At 45.9% G+C, this 18,124-nt stretch overlaps 1 long non-coding RNA gene across 3 annotated transcripts in view; it reads left to right on the forward strand.

The window, feature by feature from the left end:
- The first annotated feature begins 422 nt into the window (after nt 1–422).
- LOC141099199 (uncharacterized) overlaps nt 423–18,124 on the forward strand; it is a 93,830-nt gene continuing 76,128 nt past the window's right edge. For 2 of the 3 annotated variants that reach the window (XR_012234449.1, XR_012234448.1), the window contains exon 1: nt 1,772–1,996. This is a non-coding gene — a long non-coding RNA (uncharacterized lncRNA). Of the gene's footprint in view, nt 439–1,771; nt 1,997–18,124 lie in introns of those variants that run through there. The other variant, XR_012234450.1, reaches the window with a different exon arrangement.

The raw sequence follows: 18,124 nt of genomic DNA on the forward strand, positions 1-18,124 counted from the left end.
TTTTCTGGACGTAGCTTCTATTTTTGTGTCTGCCTCCTACGGTGACTCAATCATAACAGAGGGGGCTCTAGGAGGGGGGTAATGTTAGGCATCGCGTTCCTGTTGCTGTACAGCGGGAATCCCGAGCCTTGCTTGCGGCGGTCTCCCATTCCTCTCCAGCCGCAGAGGAGGTTGCTCAGCAGACTCGTCGGTCCCAGCGCTCTGCCCAGACTAGCTCCATGGGTTTGGTTGCTGCTGTCACCTCTGGCCCAACTATAGCAACGCATGCTGGTCAGCAGCGAGTCTCTCCAGGAGCTAAGTCCTCCTGTCGGTCCACTGAGCATGCCCATGGAGTGATCTCCCATTGGAGATCGAAGGTCATGTGCTCAGGTCCTTCTCCAGCTCAGATAAATCCATCCGAAAAGCCAGTAAGATCCCGGAAGCACGCAGCTATAAAAGGTTTGTATGGCCGCTCGGACATGCGCTAGTATAGACTGCATTATCAGACTATGAGGAGTGAGTGTTGTATGCATGTATGAATGTCTCTGGGGAATGACTCCCTACCCTTGGTACGCATGTGTTGTGCAGCCTAGCCTGTTAAGCACCCAGGCTTAGGTGCAGGTAGGACAGAGTCTGAGACAGGCATCAGTCTCCATCAGTGACACGGCACGCCTCAGTGCACGTGCTCTACACTCCATAGTCAGCGTCTATAGCGGCATCCGCAGTTGCGACGCTGCGCGCTCAGAAGGTCTAGAGGGACTCTGACCCTGTGTCCTTGGGGCAGAGTTCTGTGACTGCTTTCTGTGCGCTCATTGGCCAGGCTCTGTGAGCTAAATAGGCTCCGGCATTTATGTTCAGTGGTAGTGCGGCTCCGTGAGTTAACAGAGTTCGCTCCTGTTCACACTGGGTGATGTTAACCCACATGTGACCTTTCCACACCGCTTTATACTCCCGCCATTACCTAGCAGCAGTGTACCACCTCTGCACGGTGGACCCCGGGCTGCGAACGCACCTACTATTATTTTATAATTTGGTGCATTCCGCCAGCCCTAACAGTTATTCTGTCATCAAATGAGGGGTACCAACAATTTTAACCACGTGTGTATATTACATTACGTATATAAATGTTGTGATCTTGGAACATCACTTGGTTTCTCAAATAGAGACATTTTGAAGATCATTTTGAGATGATTCTTTTATAAGTTGTAAAGCCATTTGGAACTTTTATTCTTGTTTTTCCTTAAAATGAGCAGTAAAACAAAACAAAACAAGGAAAGTAAGCTATTTCTAAGATGTATTTGGCCAGAAACAAACAGTAATTATACTTGAGAGGGGAGAGAAAAGAGAAAAAGAGAAGAAGGAGAGAGAAGAGAGCGAGAATAAGAGAAGAGATGGAAAGAAGAGACAGAGACTACTCAATTACGATACACCACAGTTTAATTTGATCATCTCTATTATTTGGACAATAAATCAGTAGAAAGAGTACAATGCACAATGCAGTCATAAATCTGATGTCTGGCCTTACCTACTTACTTACCTATTGTGACAGGGTCACTAGCTATGTTTGTGAGGAGAGATATGTGTTATGAAGATTGCTTTCTTCCATGATGTGAAACCCATGTTTCTCTCCAGCATGCTATATGCTGAAGGGGTTAACCAACCATTACAAGAGTTTTAGCTTTTGTGAGTAAGTGAGAGAAGGACTCACCAAGTCTCCACCTCAAGGGTGTGGCTGGGAAGTAAAATGTGCAGCCACTGTTTTTTTCCTCTGTTGTGTTGTTGGAAAGGAAAGTCTCCAGAAGGTGGCTGACTCCAGGAGGAGCTGAAGACTTGTGGTTTGAGCAGGCGAATCCTGCAGAGATAAGAACTTTGCTATACTTTATCTTTTGTTTTGCCGTATTGCCAGAATGGCCATGTTTATTTTGTTAAAGCCTGCCATGGTTTATGCTGTCCAATAATAAACCAGCAGGTGACTTACCTAAGAAGGGTTCCTGTGTCTACCACTGAAAGCAGCTGAGTGAGTCAACCCCTCACAATATATAGAGTCTTTCCATCGGTTTACAGTAGCCAGTTTTTGCCATTAAGTGACCAATGATTGTTAAAAATTTGTGCAATATGTTCTGTGCGATTTGTTATAGATTGTTCAGAACGTATTGGCTTCCATTATTCTTGGCATTGTGAGTCCTATATACACAAGATATTTTGTGCACCTCTTTGTGCATTGCTTCAAAGCCCCTGCAAGATTATTGTGAACGAATCTTTAGTAAGAATGCTGGTTCCTAGTAATCATTCAGTGTAAATACATCTTTTAAGGTCATGCAAAGGTCATCGAGGACAAAGGAGACCTTGTCAATTATCTAGAATGGACAGCTACCATTCAGATGAATGCCCATTATGAAATAAATAGATTTTTCAGCAGCAGCAGCCGATGACCATGAATGTCCTAGTATTTACAGGAGAATTTATTTGTAATTTGTTGAATTGACTACCTTTTGGCACCTCAGCTAAAAGCAGTTGTCTAATGTGAGATATTTTTGGCATAATCACAAGATAAGCCATAATTGCTTGACTGATGTGCTTGGACCGAAATCTATAGTATTTCACTAATATGCTATGGCTTATGCCTTAAAGAAGACTTGTAAGTTGTAATATCAGTTTAAAATGATTTTTTTTCTGGGGGCTTTTCTTTAGAAAGTTCTGCATTATTATCTAGCGAGCAAAGTCCCCTTGGTAAGCACCATAACAACCCAAAATAATAAGGCTAATGTCTGTAGAACCATATTTAAAATACAAACAAAAAAAACAAAAGAGAAAAAAAACAACATATTACTCAGGGGAGCAACAGGAATAATATAAGTGCAGCAACTTGCCACTTTTGCACTTTTGAACTCATGACTGATCCTCTTTAAATTATTCCCAGATGGGAATAACCCTTCATTCTCTGTCTCTGAAATGGAGTTTAAACCTGATGCAATATACATTGTCAGAAGTGCACACTGGCTTGTGTTACAAAAGTTATTTAGGTTTATTACATTAGTGAAGGACATTTAACCACCTTTAAATGCATCTGTGACGACTCCTGGAGTGGACCCTCTGGGTCGTGGCACCAACCCTCCCAGGGCGAGCTGACCTAGTGAGGACCACCCCCTATACAGGGAGTGTCAGGGGCAAGCCCAAGGGGGTAAGGTACCACGACTGCTGGCACCAGGTGGCCGGCTCACAGGAGACACGAGTGTGTCTGCAGGAACGTGCAAAGTGTGGACACAGGGACACGCCGGGTGCAGGACGGTACAGGGCGAGTATATGGAGGCACGGAGAGTATTGGAGAACACAAGGCGTGTACACAGGAGTGCGCTAGTTACAGGATAGTGCAAGGCGTGTACACGAGAGCACATATGGCGTGCACCAACTAGCACGCCCGGGTGTGAGCAAAGCAGGACGCGTGCAAAGGAGCACGTCAGAGTACTGAGTTAGGCAGCAGGTGTGCCAGGAGGTGCAACAGAGTACAGGAACAGAGTGTGCCAGGAGGCACAACTGAGCACAAGGCGGAGTACAGGATCAGAGCGTGTGCCAGGAGGCACAACTGAGCATAAGGCAGAGTACAGGATCAGAGCATGTTCCAGGAGGCCCAACTGAGCATAAGGCAGAGTACAGGATCAGAGCATGTGCCAGGAGACCCAACTGAGCATAAGGCAGAGTACAGGATCAGAGCGCGTGCCAGGAGGCACAGCTGAGCACAAGGCAGAGGACCTGAATACAGCGCACAGCCAGGCAAGGACAAGGCAGACCAAGCAAGGAAGCACAACAATAATCAGGCACCTCCCATAGGAAGAGGTATCCTGATACAGCACATGATCACTAGGACTTCCCTGTCAAGTCCTCCAATACCATAGAGAGGACAGGCCCAGAGACAGAGCTAAGAAGAGCGCGCGTGCACACAAAGAACATGGTGCAAACATGAACCTAAGCACGAGAGGTGCGCGTGCGCACCCAACGGGACCCCTGGAGCAGCCGCGGCTCCGGAAGAGGTGACGTCGGGACCGAGGTCTCGCCCCCAGGTGAGCGCGGCGTGTCAGACGGCATGACAATACCCCCCCTTTATGCCACCTCTTTCTAAGGCTGGAGAGGAACTTAGACATAATCTGGGGTGTGTGGATATTCTCCCTGGGTTCCCATGACCTTTCTTCAGGACCAAAACCCTTCCAATCAATTAAGAACAGGGTTCTCCCTCTTACCTTCTTCATGGCCAAAATGTCATTCACCTCAAACTCATCCCCCATGCTAATAGGCTTGGAGAAGGATGAAACCGGTTAAGTACCACAGGTTTAAGGAGTGACACATGGAAGGAATTGGGGATACGGAGCGAAGGGGGTAACTTCAGTTTGTATGCAACATCATTAATACGCCTAAGGATCTCAAAAGGACCAATGTAACGGGGACCCAGTTTGTAGGATGGTACCTTAAGGCGGATGTATCGGGAGGAAAGCCACACCTTGTCACCAGGTTGATATGGAGGAACGTCCAGACGCCTCTTGTCAGTGTGTAGTTTCATTCTGTCTCATGCTTTCTCAAGAGCGGTTTTGGTCTCCTGCCATACCCTGGAGAACTCCACAGACAGAGAATCGGCAGCAGGTACCCACGAGACAGGAAGTACCGGTAGAGGCACACTGGAATGCTGTCCAAAGACGATGAAGAAAGGTGACTTGGTGGACGATTCACTGGCGTGGTTATTGTAGGCGAACTCAGCCCAAGGAAGTAGACCGACCCAGTCATTCTGATGAGCATTTGAAAAGTGCCAGAGATAGGATGTAAGAATTTGGTTGGTACGTTCTGCCTGCCCATTGGTTTGGGGGTGATAGGCGGAAGAGAAGTCCAATGACACTTTCATGAGTCCGCATAGAGCTCTCCAGAACCGGGAGGTGAATTGGACCCCTCTTTCCGACACAACGTGCAGAGGGAAGCCGTGAATTCTGAAGATGTGGGAAATGAAGATCTTCGCCAAGTCAGGAGCAGAGGGTAGACCGGGAAGAGGAATGAAGTGGGCCATCTTCGAGAATCGGTCTACAACCACTAGAACCACAGTACACCTGAAGGAAGGAGGCAGATTGGTAATGAAATCCATGGCTATGTGCTGCCATAGAGCCGACGGTACAGGAAGTGGGAGCAGAAGACCGGAGGGTTGTTGTCTGGGTAGCTTGTTCTGGGCGCAGGAAGGGAAAGATGCCACAAAGTCTTTATCATCCTGGGAAAGGGAAGGCCACTCGTAGTAGTGAGAGATTAGTGAAAAAGTCTTTTTGACACCAAAGTGGCCGGCAATCTTGGACGAATGTCCCCAGTTTAACACTCATTTTCGGTTGTTCTCAGCCACAAAGGTTCTTCCCGGAGGTAATGTGGTTAATTTGATAGGAGCCACGGTAATTACCTTGGACGGGTCAATGATGTGAGAAGGTTCTTCTTCCGTATCAGATGACAGGAAAGATCTTGACAACGCATCCGCTCTAACGTTTTTATCGCCGGGCCGAAAATGTAGTTCACGTCAAAGCGGGCAAAGAACAAGGACCACTTGGCTTGCCGATGGTTAAGCCTCTGAGCAGACTGGATGTACGCCAGGTTCTTATGTTCCGTGAAGATCTTGAATGGATGTATGGCACCTTCCAGTAAGTATCTCCTTTCCTCCAAGGCCAATTTAATGGCCAATAGCTCTTTGTAGCCAATGGAGTAGTTCTGCTCAGTGAAGGAGAATACTTTAGAAAAGAAGTCACAGGTGACTAAGCGTCCAGAAGAAGATTTCTGCAGAAGGACTGCGCCGGCCCTGGTAGAGGATGCATCCACCTCGAGAGTGAAAGGTCTACTAACCTCAGGAGTCAGACGATGAAGTGCCAGAGCAGAGGTGAAGGCTTGTTTCAAGGACTGGAAGGCATTTTCAGCCTCAAGGGGCCAAGCATTTGGGTCAGCTCCTTTGTAGATAAGGGATGAGATGGGGCGAACCAACGAGGAGAAATGGGAAATGAACTGTTGGTAGTAGTTCGCAAAACCAAGGAAGCGCTGGATTGCCTTCACCTCATGGGGCCGTGGCCAATCGAGAATGGTGGACACCTTTGCTGGATCCATGCATAGAACAGAGTCTGAGATAATGTACCCCAGGATTGGCAATGACGTCTGCTCGAAGGCACATTTCTTGAGCTTGGTGTAAATGTGGTTCTCCCTCAGGTGCTGGAGGACTTGATGCACGTTCTTTCTGTGGACAGAGATATCTGGAGAAAAAATGAAGATGTCATCCAAATAGACTACCGCACAGGAGAAGAGCATGGCCCGGAAGACATCATTCACGAACTCCTGGAACACTGCTGGAGCACTGCAGAGGCCGAAGGGCATGACCAAGTACTTGTTGTGACCGTCTCGGGTGTTAAAGGCGGTCTTCCACTCGTCACTGGAACGAATGCGGATAAAGTTGAAGGGCCCACGAAGATCCAGATTGGTGAAAATTCGAGCTCCTCTAAGCCGGTCAAAGAGCTCCGGGATCAATGGCAATGGGTACTTGTTCTTGACCGTGATATCGTTCAGGCCTCGGTAGTCTATGCAAGGACGAAGGGAGCAGTCCTTCTTTTTTACAAAGAAAAATCCCGCTCCCGCGGGCGAGGAGGACTTACGGATAAAACCTCTCGCAAGGTTCTCCTGGATATACTCAGACATGGCTTGGGTTTCAGCAGGAGATAGCGGATATATTCTACCCTTGGGTGGAGTAGATCCAGGAACGAGGTCAGACAGTCTTATGGCCGATGGAGAGGCAGAGTCTTGGCCTCCTTTTTGTTGAAGACATCTGCAAAGGACCAGTAAGCTGATGGCAGACCTGTAGGTGCTGAGGACGGACTGGCAGATTTCATTGGATAGACGGGCAAAAGGCACTTCTCCTGACAGAATGGTCCCCAGCAGAGTATATCGCCCGACCGCCAGTCCAGGGTTGGCTCATAAGTCTGTAGCCAAGGGATACCTAGAAGAAGTGTGTGAGTCATAAAACATAGTAGACAAGACGTGGAAGGAGATCTTCTCTCAGTGCAGGGCTCCGATCTGCAGCTCGATCTCTTCGGTGGCCTGGGTAACGGTCTCCTGCAAGGATGTACCATTGACCAAAACTATTGACCGAGGAGTCTCCAGGGATCTGACAGGAATCCGGTATTTTTTAGCCAACTCGAGTGTGATAAAATTCCCAGCTGCGCCAGAATCTAGAAAAGCCTCCTCTGAATAACGCTTGGTACAAAGATTCTGTAAAACAGACATGACAAGGGAGGGAGAGGAGTCACATACACCTAGGGAGGCCTTTCCTAACAATCCTAGGTGGAGAAGTTTCCTGGCTTCTTGGGACAGGAACGAAGGAGATGAGAGGCACTCCCACAGTAAAAGCAGAGACCAAGAGTAAGCCTCTCCTCACGACACTGTTCGGCCTACTTGCAATGGTCCACCTCCATAGGCTCTGCCACGGAGATCGCAGAAGGCATGGGGCGCGAGTGGAGAGGTCTGCAGATAGTCGAAGGGAGATGAGAAGGCCTTCTCTCTGGCTGATTCACGGGCACGCTCTTGGAACCGCAGGTCTATGCGTGTTGCCAGAGAGATCAGACCCTCTAAAGAGGTGGGGGTATCCCGACCTGCCAGTTCGTCTTTGATCCGACCGGACAGACCACTCCAAAAGACCCCTACGAGGGCCTCGTTGTTCCAAACGAGTTCAGAGGACAAGGTAAGAAAAACGGATGGCATACTGTCCCACCGATAGAGTACCCTGATGGAGGTTAAAGAGGGATTCGGTGTTGGAAGTCAGACGACCCGGCTCATCGAACACCTTGCTGAAGGTGTCCAAAAAGGTGGAAAGCTGAGAGATGAGTGGATCACCCATGCTAACGCCTCCCCCTCTAAGTGGGAAACAATAAAGGCTATTTTAGCGCGCTCAGTGGAATAGTGCTGCAGCAAAAGCTCAAAATGTAACCGGCACTGGTACAAAAATCCTCGACAAAACTTAGGGTCACTACTATACCGGGGTGGCTTGCATAAGCGCGGCAGCGGGTGCGGGGCCGAGGCCTGGGCAGAAACGAATTGTATGGAAAGGAGCCGATTATCTACCGACGCCATATAGTTGAGAATATGGGCCTGGGTGTCGTGTTGCTACTTGAGTTCTTGCTGGATGCAGGCCAACTGGGGAGCATTCCCAGGGTCAGAGGACTGTAAGGCAGATAAACGGGACTCCATGGACTTCAGAAAAGACATAATCCTAGTCTGGTTTTCCCGGAGGAACACCAGCTTCTTTTGGACGGGAGCCGAGGTACTAGCGGGGTCCATGGCCTGATTATACTGTGACGACATCTGGAGTGGACCCTCTGGGTCATGGCACCAACCCTCCCAGGTCGAACTGACCTAGTGAGGACCACCCCCTATATAGGGAGTGTCAGGGGCATGCCCAAGGGGGTAAGGTACCACAACTGCTGGCACCAGGTGGCCGGCTCGCAGGAGACACGAGTGTGTCTGCAGGAACGTGCAAAGCGTTGACACAGGGACATGCCGGGTGCAGGACGGTACAGGGTGAGTGTATGGAGGCACAGAGTACTGGAGAACACAAGGCGTCTACACAGGAGTGCGCTAGATACAGGATAGTGCAAGGCGGGTACACGAGAGCACATATGGCGTGCACCAACTAGCACGCCCGGGTGTGAGCAAAGCAGGACACGTGCAAAGGAGCACATCAGAGTACTGAGTTAGGCAGCAGGTGCGCCAGGAGGTGCAACAGTGTACAGGATCAGAGCGTGTGCCAGGAGGCACAACTGAGCATAAGGCAGAGTACAGGATCAGAGCATGTGCCAGGAGACACAACTGAACATAAGGCAGAGTACAGGATCAGAGTGCGTGCAGGAGGCACAGCTGAGCACAAGGCAGAGGACCCGAATACAGCGCACAGCCAGGCAAGGACAAGGCAGTCCAAGCAAGGAAGCACAACAATAATCAGGCACCTCCCATAGGAAGATGTAGCCTGATATAGCACATGATCACTAGGACTTCAGGGTCAAGTCCTCCAGTACCATAGAGAGGACAGGCCCGGAGACAGCTGATAAGAGCGTGCGTGCACACAAAGAACATGGTGCAAGCATGAACCTAAGCACGAGAGGTGCACGTGCGGACCCGACGGGACACCCTGAGCAGCTGCGGCTACGGAAGAGGTTACGTCGGGACCTCGGTCCCGCTCCCAGGTGAGCGCGGCGTGACAGACAGTGTGACAGCATCAAGAGTGGTCAACACAGCCAAGATGAGGGTACAGTTGCACCACCCAACACATTCAACCACTAACTTTGTCTTCATCAAATACAATGCATGATTTATCATTTGTAAGCCAAATGTACATTAGTTATACAGTCATAAATACTGGGTGTGTATTCGGTATAATATGGACCAATTTTATAACGCAAGTGCAGCCCAGAGAAAATCAGTTTCCAATTGTGTGATAATGCACATGGCTATGCTTGGCCTAACCCGTTGGTGCCCTGTGATGGACATCATGGAGCAGGTCCTCATGTATGGAGTGGGCTCACAAACTGAGCGCGCTCCATATGCTGCAGATTCTTAAGAAATTAAATAGCCGATATCTGTGTCTAAAAATCTCCCTCTGGAGATAAGCTCATTCTACTGCTGTTAGCCATTTAGATGCTTCTGTCAGCAGCAAAATGGCACAGATGCCGTTGCTCGCTTACATAGTCTTCTATCAACAAATATGATGGGTTACCATGACAGCCTGGGGCATGCAGAAACTCCCAACTAGGTCATCTTAGTACCTCTGTGAAGCTTAGCCACTGGCTGAGCTATATAGGAGGTTATGATTTACAGTCGTATTGCAGTTGTTAGTTCAAAAGATCGCAGTTTCAATGTTATTCAGTGAGACAGTGCAGAGCTGCGTATGTTTCCTCAGCTGTATTTGGCATGAGAAAAAAAATCATAACATGCTGCGATTTCATTCTGAAATCTGATGGGTGTGAGAAAAAAAATCGCATGCCATATGGACCATGAGTATGACATCTGATTTTTACGGACACATTACAATTCTGCAACATAGGAAACTGTAAATGGTCCTGTAAAAGATTACTGCTGAGTAAAATACTGATTGTGTACGGAGAGCACCCAGACGACATGTGAGAACAAAAATTGTACCACTTTTCTGAATGAGAACGGGAGCGACTTTTTTATGTGCTAGTATGAGCGAACCCTTAATCTCACAGGTCAACTTAACATGAAGGTTCACTGATCGTTTGCAGGATGTCACAGAGCAATTTGTGTTACAAACATGTTTGTGATACTGTGTGATACTATTGCAAGAGTCACAGTTGTGCATTATTCACACATCAGCATTTCATCATTATTTGTAAGCCAAAAGCAGGAGTGGCTCCAAACCACAGAACAGAATTTTTGTTTTCTCTCTGTAGGTTCCGTTCCTGATTTTTGTCATGCAATTACAGATGGAACACTGGCCAGACTACTGACATTTGAATTATACATCGCTTGGAGTTTGATTGATCTCTTGTACATATGTGAATATATTGATTACGGTATATTAGATTTACTTTTGTATACACTCAAAACAGGCTCTATTTTTATTCAAACCCAATAGAAGGGAATGGATAATCCAGACTTGATGAGCATAGTCTGCATATGTGTTTGTACAGCTTTTTCTTAATGTTATTTCTTATTCTAAAAGATTTAACAGATTGTATAACTGCAGTCTACTCCTTCTTCCTTTCATGTCTAATTAAATGGAATCTGTCAGTAGGTTTTTACTATATAATCTGAGAGAAACAAAACATAGAGCAAGAAAACCTGATTCCAGAGATGTGTCACTAACTGGCCTACTTTGGGCAATCTTCATAGAAGATGTAGAGGAGCTAAGTCTTCTGCTGTTTCTATAACCCCACCTGGCAGATCCCTGTGTGCACTGTGAGCAAGCTGCTGCTCAGTGGTGTGGGGCGGGGTTACACTGATTAGCCTGACTGCTGGTCACATGAGCTGTAGTCCGGCATTGATAATCTCCTGCTGATAAAATACTGATTGTATTGAAACTACAACACACAGTCTAGCAAGTGACACAACGATGGAATCGGGCTCTTTTTACCCTCGTTATTCTGCTCTCAGATTAAATAGCAAAACCCTTCTGACAGATTCCCATTATAGCTATGAATACCATGGACATGGGCAAAATTATTTTGACACCTGAAAGTGTAGATCCACGTGAAGTTCTTTGACGTGTAGTTTGAAGACTATCACCTTCAAAATCCACATAAAACTCCATGTAAACATACGCTGATAAATTATCTTCAGTTAAAAAAGTTGCACTAAATTACAGTTTGCAATGTCTATTCCTAATTGTTTCATAGCTCGTGAAATGCATTTTACAAACTGCTTTTAGTTTTACAATGTTATTATTGCATTGTCACATACTGCATAGGTGAGTTGTCTGTAAACACCAATACTCTGTCCTTTTACAAGTTTTCATGTTATATACTGTTGTAATACACTGTTAGGGTATGTGCACGCGTAGTTTTTTTGGTGTGCGGATTTTGTAGAGAAAACCGCAGGTAAATCTGCAGGACAAAGTGCTGTGGTTTATCTGCGGTTTTGCCCTGCGGTTTTACACCTCATAATGGATGAGGTGTAAAACTGCAGCGTTTCTGCACCAAACAATTGACATGCTGCGTTTTGAAAACCGCAGAAAAAAACGCAGAATGTGCACAGCTTTTTTTTATTTCCATAGGAAATAAAGGTACAACGCAGCAGAATCTGCTGCGTTTCTGCAGAGCCAAAACCGCTGCGGAAACGCAGCAGAAACCGCAAAGTGTGCACATACCCTTAAGAGAAATATTGCTGTGCCTTTCGGTTTAAAATGCTGTAATATCTTGCCATGTTCCCTTATGCATTATGTAAGATGGACGACTTGTTAAAACTATAGTAATTGCCTGCGATGTGTTATTGTAACTGAGTGAGCACTTGTGTGTCCACCACAACATCAGGACTAGTTTCTACTCACTTTAAGGGCAGTTTCACACGTCCAGGTAATTCCGGTACCGGAAAAACTGGTACCGGAGCTATCCATGTCCGTGTGCATACGTATGCCATCCGTGTGTCCGTGTGTACCATCCGTGTGCTGTCCGTATGCTTTCCGTGTGTCCGTGTTTTTGAGAAATTATTTTCAATGTTAACCCTTTGACTTTTAAAAAACGCACATGGATCGCACACGGACAGCACACAGACAGCATCCGTGAGCGGGACGTGTTTACATGGACCCATTGACTTGTATGGGTCCGTGTGATCCGTGCTGTTGCACAAAAACGGACATGTCAGCGTGTTTTGCACATGGACACACGGTCCGTGAAAACACGCTGACATCTGCATAGACACATTCATTCGAATGTGTCTACGTGTGTCAGTGTCTCCGGTACGTGAGAAAACTGTCCCTACACGTACCGGAGACACTGACGTGTGAAACTGCCCTAAGCAAACCTTGTAATTATTGAATGAGTGCATGCAAAAGAACCTTACAACATATTATCATTTCAAGTGACTTTTCAGAATAAGCTGTCGTGTGTATTTATTTATGAATTACTTATTGATTATTTATTGCTTTGCTTATATAGCAGCAAGAGATCCACGAGAGCTTCACAGACTGAGCTTCACATCACTGTTCCCTTTGGGAACAAATTTCTTATCAGTATGTCTCTGGAGTACTAGAAGAAACTGAAGAACTTAGGATTTTAACCTATGCTAAATAAAGCTATTCCTGGCCAATGTTATTTGTTTTTGTTGACTGTTTTCCGCTCAGCAGGGTGTTGTTACTAGAAGCTTTAGCAGATTTTCTCTGTGTCTGTTTTCCTCTGTCTCCCTCAGTTTTCCTCCCTTCTCCATCAACTACAATAGGCAGCATGTAATCTATTACTAGATAAATTAGAACACAGGTTTGGAAAGTTTTTGAAAGTAAATAAAAAAGAAAAAGTGAGAGGGGTGAGAAAAAAATGACTGCTAATTGGGGGACAGACATTTTTCTCTAATAAGATACTATCTATGGACGAAAGTACTAGGACACACTACTTAATCACAAAATTCAGGTTTTTCATTCAGTCCCATTTCCGCAGGTGTATAAAATCTAACACCTAGCCATGCAATCGGCCTCAACGTTTATGAAAAAATACCTCATTGATAAGAACTCACTGAATTCAAGCATGGTCCCATAATAAGATGTCTCCTTACCAACAAGTCAGATTGTGACATTTTTTTTACTTCCTAGTTATTCAATGGTAATTTGTGAGAGGCATGAGAGGTAATAATACCTGAAGTGTTTAGGGACCCCATCAACTAACCCATGAAGTGATAGATCTGGAATGATTGCAGAGCTTAGATGCCAAGAGCATCAAACTCATCATTAGGGACAGCTGAACCCGAACTGTAAAGTTCGGGACCAGTACCGAACACATGGTGTTCGGTCACAAGGTCCCGAACACGGGCTTCCATGGGAAACCCATGTTACAGTTCGGGTCCAGGTCCAGGGCCGGCTGTAAAAAAAAAAAAGCAGAAAATTAATGTTAAACATTATAATTATACTTACCTGTCCAGTGACGAGTCCTCCCCTCCCGCATCTGCTTCTGGGGCCGCTCACTAACTTCCGGCGGTATTCACTGCACTCGGCAGTCTTCGACTTTTTCCGTCAGTGTTCGTGCGGTGACGTCACCGCACGAACACTGCCAGAAAAAGCCGCCGACTGCTGCTGAGTGAAGTGAATACCGCCGGAAGCTAATGAGCGGCCCCAGAAGCAGATGCGGGAGGGGAGGACTCGTCACTGGACAGGTAAGTATAATTATAATGTTTAATATTAATTTTCTGCCTTTTTGTACAGCCCCCCCCGCTCCATCCCATATCTTTAAAGTCCAAGTTTGGGGTTCGTACACAAGTTCGCGACATCTGTGGCCCCGAATTCTTACTTTACAAAAAACACGGGCGAACCCGCTGATCCCGAACATCAGGGGGTTCGCCCATCACTACTCATCAATGCTCAATAGATGCAAAATTCTAAACTCCCTGTGACATTGAAGTCAGCCAGAAAACTGTCTTCCGGAAGCTTCATGCCTTGGATATTCATTGCCCAGAAAGACTAACCTTACCAAACAGAGTGCAAAGGGTTGAATGGAATGGTATAAAGTAAAAGTAAATTCTTTGCTAGTAATTCTGCTTTTTCCTGCTGATGTTACATCAACTGAGTTGCTTCCTCTCTTCTGCTTTGCTATGTTGATATGATGTGACTGCCAATGTCATGATGATTGACAGCCGGCTCATTGCTGCATAACTGTGGGTAGCCGGCTGGCAATCACCATGATGTCGGCAGTCATGCCATGTAGACAGAGGAGCACGTAAGAGGAAGACCTCTGCTAACATAAGACAGCAGAATCATTGACTGGAGTGGCCTGTGATTGCTCTGAGCTGGCGCTGGGAAGAACAGGCAGGTAGTTAGTAAATACCTGACTGTCAGTTCTTAGCTCCATGAGAAAAAATAAAATAATCCCACATAATTCCTTTTAAAGAATTTTACCAGTCATATAATATTGATACTTTGGATAGATCATCCACAATAGATCTGTGCAGGCCCAACACCCAGGATCCCCACAGATGAACTGATATTAGCTCGAGTGGAGCTGATGTGCAGGACTTGACAGCAGCCACTACACTGTGAATGTAGCTGCGCAATACAACTCTGTTCAATAGTTACATCTGGTTTCTCCTGAATATAATGGCTGATTGATGAGTGTGCTGGGCTCTGCATCCTGACTAGTGTTGGGTGAACCCCTAGAAATTCGGGTCTGCTGGGTTTGGCCAAAAAGTAAAAAAAAAGTTTGGTTCGTGTACCAGAATGGTAACTGAACCCGAACCCAATTCAGATGAATGGGGAGCACGAAAATCCACTGTTTGCCCTCCTGTCATCTGCCACCAGTCAGAGAGCTGCAGTTCCCATGCTATCAGATGACAGCATGAGCCAGCATCTATGACCAGAGGTAAAAAGTTTACCTGCGAGAACAGGCGGCAGATGATGGAAGTATTCATCAGCCGATGCCTGCGCTATAAATAAACATAAAAAATGGAGGGGGTTCCCCTCTATTTCTGATAACCAGCATGGCAAAACTGACTGCTGCGGACTGCAGTCCTTAGCTGTCAGCTTGCTCATGGCTGGCTATCAAAAATAGAGCAGTCTCCACACTATTTTTTAAAAATTACTTAAATAAATAATTTAAAAAATGGCAAGAGGTTCCCTCTATTTTTGACAACCAGCCAGCCTAAAGCAGACAGCTGGTGGCTGATATTCTAAGGCTGGTAAGGAGCAATAGAAATTGGGCCCCTCAGCCTAAAAAAAGCAGCCCGCAGCCTCTCCAGAAAAGGTGTATCTATTAGATGTCACAATTCTGGTGCTTTGCCTGGCTCTTCTCACTAGTCCTGTGGTGGTACCAAGTGGGGTCCATATTTGTGGGGTTGATGTCACCTTTGTATTGTCATGTGACAATAAGCCCACAGATTAGTAATGGAGAGGCATCTATGAGACACATAACAATTAATAACCCCATAGTCATATTGTAAATAAACACACAGCCAGAATAAAGTCCTTTTTTAAATAAAAATACACACCATTTTACTTTTTTATTTAAAAATAAAAAAACAGTTATATTCGCCTTACGTCCATTCCATTGAAGCCCTTGTACCCTGTAAAAAAACAGAAAATAATAACAATAATACTCCCTGCTAGTCACTGAAGCTGTGTTCACAGCAGCTTATTCTCCCCTGGTTTTATCTATTATTCACATACATGGATTATGGCATGGGACAGAACATCAGGCAGGTAAGGAATATGGTTTTTTTTTGCAGGGGACCAGGGCTTCAATGGAATGGGCATAAGGTGAGTATAACTTTGTTTTTTATTTTTAAATAAAAACATAAAACAGTGCCTAATTTTATTTCAAATAAAGGACTTTATTCTGGCTTCATGTTTATTTATAATATGGCTTTGGGGTTAGTAATTCATAGGCATGTTTAGATGCCTTTCCATTACATCTGAGGGCTTAATGTTATTTGACAATAAAAGGTGACATCTACGCCACAAATATTAACCCCTTGTGCCACTGCCACTGGGCAAGCGGGAAAAGCAGGACAAAGCGCCAGAAGTAGCGCAGCTAATAAATGCGCCTTTTCTGGGGCGTCTGCGGGCTGCTATTTTTAGGCTGGGGGGAACATCCATGGCCCCTTACCAGCCTAAGAATGGCAACCCCCAGGTGTTTGATTCAGCTGGGCTTGTTGTCAAAAATGGGGAGGACCTCACACCATTTTTTTTAAATTATTTATTTAAATAATTTGAAAAAACAGCATGGGGACCTCTCTCTTCTTGATAGCCAGCCATTATAAAGCTGACAGCTGAGGGCTGCATTTCACAGATGTCAGTTTTACCATGTTGGTTATCAAAAATAGAGGGGAACCCATGCCATTTTTTAAAAATGTATTTATAGTGCAGTGCTGGCTGACGAATACTCTCATCGGTGGCACCTGCTCTCACTGTTATTAGTGGCAGCAGGTGTAGGCTGGTGTGTTGTGAATTCTCTTACTTCTGAGTCGGGGCTCCCTCTGGTGGTTACTGTGGGTAGTGGAGCTGGCCGGATTGACAGAGGTCTGCCACCTGATGATGATTGGAGATCTGGGGTTACTGATTTGGAGTATTTAAGTGAGCAGGCTTCCCTCAATTGTTGCTGGTGATTAGTTCTTCCCGTGCAACTTGAGGTCTGCTGTCTTCTGCCTGATCCTGCATTTTTCAGCTAAGTTGCTCATTTGCTAATCCTTTGCTTATAATCTGGTTTTTGTTATGAATGAGTCACCGAAGGAGGAAAAAACAAAAATACAAGCTAAGTCCAGAAAACCGGAGAGGTTGGTAGCTATCGGATTGCAGACCCCTGATCCTATCCACAACAACTAACAGTAGCCGTGGGGGGTTCCTACGATGCCCTAGACCCCTCGATCACAGCCGGAGAACTAAATAGGCCTAAAGAAAGAAAGGGGAAATCTAAACTGCTCCAGGGCAGACCCCAAAGAAATAGGAAGCCCCCAACATATAATGACGGTGAAGCAAGATGAAAACACTAACACAGATAGAAAGATAGGTTACGCAAACGATGGGGCCCAAGCTAACTAAAAAGGACAGGAGAGAAAAGCTGCTGTCTGCAATCCATAAAAAACCCTACCAAAAAATGTCCCAACCGTCTGATAGGAAAAACAGGCCCTGAAGTCGCTAGGACTTCAAAATGACTATATCAGCACTCAGGTAAATTCTGAAGACAGAGCAAAGAGACAAACTGATCAGAGACAAAAATGGAACTCAGCACACCCAAGACCGGGGATGGCTGAACTCCAAAAAACAAGGTAAACAAAACAAAACTAATAAGTTCAATAGCAGAGCAAAAACTTATCTTTGGGAAGCAGGAATCAGACTGGTCTCCAAGAATCCAGCAGAGAAATCACCAGCGACTCAGAAGGGCGTCGGCTGCCTTATATCCAGTCAGAAGTTCCTGCCACCCAGTCATCATCCACCAGATCAGGTGTTTGGTAATCAGCCTCACTACCTTCCTTCACCAGAAGAGGGAGTTCATCTGACATCGACGGTGAAGGGGAAAATGAACTCACAACAGGTTTTGCCTCTTTCTGCTTTGCTGCGCGGGTAGAGCGTGCTCCCTGCTGGGGATGTGCTGGACCCCGCTCCATATGTTACAGCTTGTGTCAGTTTGTTCAGTCCCCTATTATATTAGTCTCTTTTGCTTTGCTGCCAGTTTACACCAGAATGCTGATATAGTGGGGGAGATGTCGTGAGACCTCAGTGTTTTTTGTACATCAGACGTGTTGTATTTTTTAGGGTTTTTGCATGATTGCAGACAGTGTCTTTCCTTTCCTATCCTATCTAGACAGTTTGGGACCCATCCTTTGCTCAGTCTATTTTCTGCCTGTGTTTGTCCCTCATCTGGTCTCACCGACAATATATGTTTGGGGGCTATCTATTTTTTTGGGGTTCTACTCTGGGGCAGTTTAGATTTCACCTTTCTTGCTTTAGGCC

Source organism: Dendrobates tinctorius, unplaced genomic scaffold (genome assembly GCF_039654945.1).
Source record: "Dendrobates tinctorius isolate UK_male_01 unplaced genomic scaffold, ASM3965494v1 ptg000098l, whole genome shotgun sequence".
Lineage (NCBI taxonomy): Eukaryota > Metazoa > Chordata > Amphibia > Anura > Dendrobatidae > Dendrobates > Dendrobates tinctorius.